Source organism: Stegostoma tigrinum, chromosome 17 (assembly GCF_030684315.1).
Source record: "Stegostoma tigrinum isolate sSteTig4 chromosome 17, sSteTig4.hap1, whole genome shotgun sequence".
NCBI classification, from domain to species: Eukaryota; Metazoa; Chordata; class Chondrichthyes; order Orectolobiformes; family Stegostomatidae; genus Stegostoma; species Stegostoma tigrinum.
The window spans coordinates 35,564,814-35,573,637 of record NC_081370.1 but is presented as its reverse complement, the minus strand read 5'-3'; the positions used below and the strand labels follow the sequence as shown (position 1 = coordinate 35,573,637).

The 8,824-nt window shown below is 42.7% G+C and overlaps 1 protein-coding gene across 3 annotated transcripts in view; it reads left to right on the top strand.

Annotated features, from left to right (window-relative positions):
* Positions 1–889: 889 nt before the first annotated feature.
* Positions 890–8,824, top strand: part of phrf1 (PHD and ring finger domains 1) — an 87,958-nt gene continuing 80,023 nt past the window's right edge. For 2 of the 3 annotated variants that reach the window (XM_059652072.1, XM_048545490.2), the window contains exon 1: positions 890–1,025. The gene's annotated coding sequence lies outside the window, so the exon portion shown is untranslated. The remainder of the gene's footprint in view (positions 1,026–8,824) is intronic. The other variant, XM_048545489.2, reaches the window with a different exon arrangement.

The window sequence follows — 8,824 nt, the reverse complement described above, 5'->3', positions numbered from 1 at the left end:
GCAGCGTGGAAACTGGCCCTTTAGCCCAACAAGTCCACACTGACCCTTAGAGCATCCCACCCTGACCCATCCCCTTATAACCCACCTAATCTACAGACCCCTGATCACTATGGGCAATTTAGCTTAGCCAATCCACCTAACCCGTAACTTGGACTCTGGGAGGAAACCCATGCAGACAAGGGGAGAATGTGTAAACTCCACACAGACAGTCACCCAAGGGTGGAATTGAACCTGGGTCCCTGGCACTGTGAGGCAGCAGTGCTAACCACCGTGCCACCCTGCTGTGGAAGGAATGAAGGGAATATGGAAAAGGTCCACAAGAATGGTTCAAGGTTTGATGAAATTAATCATGAAAATGTATTGAAAAAGACCACCTTGGAGAAAGCAGGGAGGGGGTTTAATCCAAGCATTCAAAATCATGAGGCCTGAGCAGAGTCGTTTGGAAGGATTTTTTTCCCCAATTACGAAGAGATTGACAGTCAAAGCGACATGAGATAAAAAGTTCACACAGCAAGTGCTCAAGGTCTTAAGAACGTATGCAGTGTGGAGAACTCTTCAATACGGGGAAGAGGCAGGGCATGAAGTGAATTGCTTATTCCACGGACCAGAACAGACACGATGGGCCAAACGGCCTTCATTTACGTTGTAACAATTCAACGGTTCTGCTGCCGAGGCTCAGCGAACGCACGTAATGCCAAAAACGAAACACCTTGCGAAGCGTGGAACATCCTCGGGATTTTCCGTCACCGCTTACCCCGCCGCGAGGGTAGAGTTCCGGCTATTTCCGTCACCGATAGCCTTGTTGAGCCGAAGTCGCTCGGCTATTTCCGTTACCATCTTCGCCGAGATCGCTCGGTTGTTCCCGTCAGCGGCTCGGTACCGTCCCGAAGTCGCTCGGTTGTTTCCGTCAGCTGCTCTCGGTGTAGTGCCGAGGCGCTGTATTCGCTGAGTGGCCTGTGTGGCGACTGACTGACAGGAGCGACCGACCCTGGAGCTTCCACCCCAGGGACTCAGAACGGAGAGAGGTGAGTCGGAGGGTTGGACGATCACTAGGTCGGGGGTGAGGGAGGAAGGAGCAATGTCAGAGTCCGGCTAGTCCGATACTTTAGCACGGTACAGTTTGAGGCCTCAACCGCCTCCGTGACAGAGTAATCCAAAGGCCGCGGTTGCTTGCCGGTGGGAAACAAGCCCCGGAGCCGAGTGCCAGAGCCCGCAGGATGAGCTCGGGGTCGGGAAGAACTGTGGGAGATTCGGTGAGGAGGTGACTGGGATGAAGAGAGTCCTTGGTGGAGGCCTGGCTCTGGGTTGCAGCAGGCGTTTCGAGTGGGATACTGCAGAAACTCCAATCCCAGGCCTGTCACCTCATACCAAAATAAACAGGCCTCCCTTTTCACCCGTCGGCCCACTCAGATAACGTGGACGCCTCCAACTTGCAGCTGCAACCCCAAGGCACGGTGTTCCTGTTTTTCTCCGACTGGGATACATATTTAGCGTCTCTGTCTCAAATCTTTTTATGTAGGCTTTCTGTGTAAAGCCTCGCGATATACTTAAGGGGGCCTGTAATTGCTGTCTCGGGTGTAGGGGTGGCGCGGAGCGGGGCAAGAATGTGCTGAAACTTTATAAAGTTCTGGCAAAGTCTGGCAAGGAATGATGTTAAAGTCCTTGAGAGGATGCAGAGGAGATCCTCTAGAACTGTTGCAGGGACTCTAGGTACAGTTTTGGGTCAGTGAAGCTGAAGTTGTTCTTGTAACAAAGGAGACTGTGGAGAGATTCAAGCACAATAAATAGGAGTAGACCATTCAACTCCATAGCCCTCACCTCCCTGATATTTCAAAAGTCTGCCTAACTCCTCTTTAATGAATAAAGGCCCGATCTGGCTAATTTTGAAAAATTAACCCTTTTGTCCAATTAATCCAATGAAACACTTCTGAATCGCCTGCAATGCCAATTTTTTCTTAATTATGTGGATCACTTATGGGAAGCACCTCACAGCACCAGGGACCCAGGTTCAATTCCACCCTCAGGCAACTGTCTGTGTGGAGTTTGTGCATTCTCCCATGTCTGTGTGGGAGGAAACCCACAATCCAAAGATATGCAGGCTAGGTGGATTGGCCATGCTAAATTGCCCATTATGTTCAGGGATGTGTAGATTAGGGGGATGGGTCAGGGTGGGATGCTCTTAGCATTGGTTTGGACTTGTTGGGCCGACGGGCCTGTTTCCACACTAGGGATTCTATGGTATGATTCTCTATGAAAACTGTAGTAGTACTTCAGGTGAGGTCTTGCCAAATTTCTCTATGATGGTAACAAGACTTTCTTATTCTTAAATACCAAACACTAGCAGTAAAAGGCCAAAATTCCACCCACCACCCTAATTTGTGCCTGCATGCCTTTTGTATTTTATGCACAACATCATCCAGATTCTTATGGACCCCACATTTTGGAGTCTCCTTTTATTTAAATATTAGTCTGTCTTTTGAGTCGTGACCTTGCATCTTCCTAAACACAATCTGCCAAGTTATTGCTCACTCACTTACCTTATCTCTATCCCCTTGCTGATTTCTTATGTCCTCGTGGTAATATTTTTATGTTGATTGAAAATTTGGATTCATTACACCCTGTCCATTTCTCTGTGTCATTAATATAGATTATAAATAATAAAAGCTCTAGGACTGATCCTTGTAGTCCTCCACTTACTTACTTGTTTTCAGTGTTTTACCCAATCCATGCTGATACATTACCCTAACTTTTTTTGTGGCACTTTATCAAATGACTTCTGAATATCCAGCTGCATTAGATCTATCCTTTATCAAATTTTCCTCTATCAAATCCTCAGAGAGCTTAAACAGATTTGTCAAACTTGATTTCCCTTTCATAAAACCATGTGGACTCTGAATGCATTAAGCTTTTCTAAACGTTCAGCTATTTCTTCTGTAACGGACTCTAGCACTTTGACAGACGTTAGGCTAATTGGCCTATAGTTTGCAGCTTTCTGCCTCCACCTGGGCAACACAGTGGCTCAGTAGTTTGCACTGCTGCCTCAGTATCAGGTCCCTGGGTTAGATTCTACCATCACCGACTGTCTGTGTGTAGTTTGCACATATTCCCCATGTCTTGGGTTTCCTCTGGGTATTCTGATTTTCTCCCGTAGTCCAGAGATGTGCACGTTAGGTGGATTGGCCATGCTAAATTGTTCATAGTGTCCAGGGGCTTGTGGATTAGTCATGGGAAATGTGGGGTTGTAGGAATAGGGTAGCTGGGTGGCTCTATGTGGGATGGCCTTCCATGGGCCATTGTGAACTCAATGGGCTGAATGGTCTGCTTCCACACCATGGGAATTCTGGTGATTCTATGATTATCCTTTGCTTGAACAAGGGAGTCACATTAAGAGTTTTCTTATCCACTAAAATCTTCATAGAATCCACAGAGTTATGGACTATTTTGACTGCTGCCGCCATATCTCTGCAACCACCAGAACTGCAGATGCTGTAAATCAGGAACAAAAACAGAAGTTGTTGGAAGAGCTCAGCATGTCTGGCAGCATCTGTAAAGAAAATGTGAGAGTTAAAGTTTTGGGTCTGAGGAAGGGCCACTGGACCTGAAACATTAACTCTGATCTTATCTTCACAGATGCTTCCAGACATGCTGAACTTTTCCAGCAACTTCTGTTTTTGTCTCTGCAACCACGTCTGTTAAAACCCTTAAATGAAGGCCATCGGGACCTGGCGACCTTTCTGTTTTCAGTCCTATTAGTTTGTCAAATACTTTGTCCCTTCTGATAGAGGCTGTCACAAAACCTTTTCTCCTATTAGCACCTTACATAACTGGTATCTCTGGAATGTTTATAATGTACTCCATTGTGAAGAATAACATAAAATTATCGTTTAAATTTGCTATCTGTGTTCCCTGTTATGGATTCACCAATCGCATCCTGCAAAGGCCCCAGATTTACTTTAGCTACTTTTTTCACATACTCGTGGGAGCTCTTTCTGTTTATTTTCATTTTTCTTGTCAATTTAATTTCACAATCAACTTTCTCCCTCTTAGTTGTCTGTACAGTCATCTGCTGCAGGTTCTTAAAAGATTCACAGCCCTCTGACCTACTGATAGTTTTCACCACTTTGCGTGCTTAGTTTTGATTGGACACTCTCTTTGACCACATTTGTTAACTATGGGTGTTCCATTTTTTAAAAATTGGGTCCTTTAGGACTACAATAATTTTTTTGACAAACGTTATGAATATCTGCTCAATTGTCTGCCACTCCTCATCCATTGACCTTCCTTTGTTGTATTTGCCCAGCCTGCCATAGACAACTCTCTCTTCTTGCATCTGCAACTGCCTTTATTTGAGTTGAGGACACCAAGACCTGAGCTGCTGTGCGTCAAACTGAATTTGAATTTGAAATCTCCCGTGTTCTGATTGCTTTACCCTAGAGTATGCTTTCGTAAGAGATCTCTTATTAATTGTACCTTATTATAAATTATTGGAGCTAAGAGCCTGTTCCCCAGTAGCCAATGCAATCTTTTGCTCTTAAGAAACAATCCCTAATGCACTCTATTAATTCGTTTTCTGCATTACTCATGTAAATCTGATTCACCTAGACAGTATGCAGATTAAAATCACCTATGACAATTATGGTTACCTTCCTTACATGCTCCATTAGTTCCCATTTTACATATTTTCCTACAGTGAAGCAACTCTTTGGGGACCTATAGACAATTCTCACTCAGACCTCTTTCCCTTGGTATTTCTTAATTGCACCAAGCTAATTTCACATCGCAATCTATTGCACTTATATCACCACACTAATATCAACCTTTATTAACAAAGCTACCCTAACTCTTTTTCCTTTCCACCAGTTCTTCTGGAATTTGAATATCTTTGAATATTGAGTTCCCAGTTTTGGTTAGCCTGCAACTCTGTGAAATAACTATCAAGTCATGTTCATTTATTTCTATCTTATTGTCATTGTGCTGTGTTATTGCATACTCTGTTCTAATTTCTGCTGCACTCTTATATTCTTTAGCCCTTTCTGTCACACTTACATTATCATTAGCCTCTTAACTGTCCTGCACCCCTGCTTTCTCATTTCTTTTTTTTTCAAATTTTCCTTCAGTTGAACTCATTCTACTAATTATCTTAAAGCGCTATCTACAGCCGTAGTTTCATGATCCACCGACGGACTTGTACGGCACAGTGGTAATGTACCTTCCAATGATAAAAGCAAGTTTCAGGCTCAATCCCCACCCACACTGAATGCATGTCATAGCATGTTGGAACAGGTTGATTAAAATAACTATATGTCAAAAGTCTGGTCCCAGCATGATTCATGTTAAGGTTAGAGACAGAAAAACTACAAATGCTGGAATCCGAGGTAGACAAACAGGAGACTGGAAGAACACAGCAAGCCAGGCAGCATTTAGAGGAAAGGAGAAGTCAACATTTCACATATTACCCTTCTCAGTCTTGAAGAAGGGTAATACCTGAAATGTTGACATCTCCTTTCCTCCAGATACTGCCTGGCTTGCTGTGTTCTTCCAGCCTCCTGTTTGTCTACTTATGATTCACACTAAGTCTGTCCCATTGGAACAGAACTCTTTCTTCAGTGCCATGTAAATTGGAAGTCAGCTGTCCCACACCAATCTTCCAGTCACTTATTTTCTTGCTCTAATCTTCTTTACCCTTCACCAATTTGCATGTACCTCAGGTACTGATCTGGAGACTTTTGTGTTTTGCTTTTTAATTTAGTCCTGAACATGCTTGTACCCTTCAGCCAAATCTGTTTCCTAGTCCAACCTATGTCATTGGTACTTCACCAGGTAATCCTTCCCTTCTCACTCCAAGTTCCCATCCAACACAGAAGATATGCCCTGACCATTGGCATCTAGTAGATAATACAACCGTCACAACTGTCTGTTTTTGCTGCAGAGACCAATTTCTATTTCCCAACCTATGCTATCGCCTATTACGACGAGGTTTCTTGTCTCCACCCCTACTTGAAAGGCACATTGTACTGTGGGTGCTGTGGTCAGTTCACTCCTCCTACCTGTAGTCTGTGCCTTGACCACATTGGGAGCAAGAGCTTCATACCAATTGGACAAGGGCTTTGACTGTGACTGTGGCTCCTTCAAAGCTAATTTCTGGATCTCTATACCTGCCTAGTTTGCAGTCACACCTTCTGTTCCTGACTATTGCCCAAATTTAATGTAATTAATGTAAAGGGTGTGACTGCCTCCTGAAACAGAGTGTCCAGGTAACTCTCCTCCTCCCTGATGTGTTGCAGGGTCTGCAGCCCGGACTCCAGCTCATCAACTCTGAGTCAAAGTTCCTCGAGCAGCCAACACTTGCTGCAGATGTGATCGCCGTAGATCGTGCTGGCGTCTACCAGCTCCCACATCCTACAGCTGCAGCACATCGCATACCCAGACATCTCTCTTTAATTAATTATTTTGGATATTAAATATTTTAGAAGTGGATTTCCTAACTGTACTCTTCAGTTGTAATAACATCTCCTGATATAAACCACTTGCTCAATCAAAAGAGACATGGAAGAAATAACTATCAATTACCTACTTACTTTCCTGTGAGGCCACACTTTGGCTGAGAAAGGTGGAAACAGGTTGAAGGACTCTATGCCACCAGTTTTTATTCCCCTATATTGCTGTTCTCATGCCAATGTCCTTGTGTTAGAGGATTATGACAGATTTAGATGAGTTAACAAGGAGAAACTATGCCCATTAGCCCAACTGTACAAGGGCCAAGAACACAGTGAGTGGTAATGACCTGAAATATACTACCAATGAGGGTGAAATGGGGGCTGTGAATGATTTTAAAGGGATAGCATTATGGATTGGGACTGACTGGATGCTGTACAGAGAAGTATGAATGTGAGCCACATTGACTCCTGTGCATTAGTTGGCTCCCTTCATATAGATGGGGATCTCTGTAAAATGTAAATGTGAGCCTCTTGAAATATATATGTCTATGGGATCAGTAAAGCATCTGTGTATCTACTTGGGGTCCCGATTTTAAAAAAATCAAAGAAACTCCAGGCAGAAATCAGGAACTCTTCAAAGGTGGGAGTGAGATCAGTTGAAATTTTCACAACTGAGATAAATTGGTCCTTGTTAGGTAACTGTATCTAGGCAGTGTTACGTGGGCAGCAGAGGAAAAGGCATTAGGCCCAACTGGTCACATTTATGTCACCCCTTAGGTTCATCTCATCCTGCACCACATTTATGAGAGCTAATGAAGAAAGAAAACCTTTTCTTTCAACAGCCCCTTTCACCAATCTTGTACATTAGTTCTCTCTATCACTATCTCACAGTGGAGCAATGCGTGCCATCTCTCGGCCTTCTATTTATAATGTGGCAGCCGATTTATGAACAAGGCTCTGTGATGAACATCTTAAATAAATGATCAAAATGTCTGCTTTATGTTTTTTTTGACCATTGCTAATACAGTTGAGTCAAGTGACTTGCTGGAACATTTCAAATACAGTTAAGAATCGACCACGTTGGTGTGCTTTTGGAGTCACATGTAGGCCAAACTGGGTAATGTTAGCAGATCTTCTTCCCCAGATGAGCTTTTACATTGATTGATAATAGTTGCCAGGGAGATAATTTTTCAATTCTAGATTTATTAGTTGAATTTAAACAACTGCTGTGGATTTGCATCCCTGTCCCATTGGTCTGGAATTCTGGATTATAGCTTAGTGACATTACACCTATGTCATTGTCTCACTGTGTAAGAGTTAGTTGTTGACCCCATACAGAGCGAGAGCTTCCCAGCTCTTTTTTTTGATAGTTCTGTGGAATCTTTTACATTCCCCTGTGGAGGGCATGTGGGTCTTGGTTTAATATTTCATTTCAAAAGGTGGCCTGTCTAATACTGTGCCACAGTAGTGCCAGAAAAAGGATTCTGATGATGTGTTGAGAAAGGAAATTTAAGTACACATTTAAAGATATACTCCACAGTCCATGTTAGTTCCTCTAAGGCATAATCACCCAAAGGGAAGGGTAGATCTTCTATGGTTAACGAAATAAGTTAAATATTACATTAGATAAAGTGACATGGCTTATAAGGGTGCCAGAAAAAGTAGTGAGCCTGAGATTCAGGAAGCAATTTAGAACCTGGCAAAGGAGGGCCAAGAAACTGATTTGGAATAGGAAAAAGATATATGAATGTAAACTAGCAAGAAACATTAAAGCAGACTGTAAAAGCTTTAGAGGTATGAAAAGAAAATGATTACTTAGAACCGGTGTGGGCCGTCACAAAGCTGAGCCAGGAGAATTTATAGTGGAGAAACTATACAATTACTTTGTACCTGTCTTCATCGAAAAAACTGCAGAATATCTCCCAAAAATACTTGGTGATTAAGGGCCTTATGAAACTGGGGAACTAAAATTAGTATTAGTAAACAGGAAATACTTGAAAGGTTAAATGGGATTGAAGGATAATAAATCCCATAGACCAGAAAAACTCCTTCCCAATGTATTGAAGTATATTGCTAGAGAGGTAATGAATACGTTGGTCGTTAACTTTCAAAATTCTAGCATTTTGGGAAAGGTTCTGACACTTTGGAAAGTACCAATTGTAATCCCACTGTAGACAAAGTGGGAGAAGTGAGAACTACGGATCTGTTAGTTTGGCATCATTGATTGGGTAAATGTTAAGAATCTCTAATAATGTGTATGATAACTGGACATTTAGAAACATTTATTAGAACTGGACAGATTCATACTTGATTTATGAAAGGGAAGTCAGTTTTACAACCTTGCTGAAACTTATTGAGGTTATTACTTGTAAGGAAAATCAGTGGAT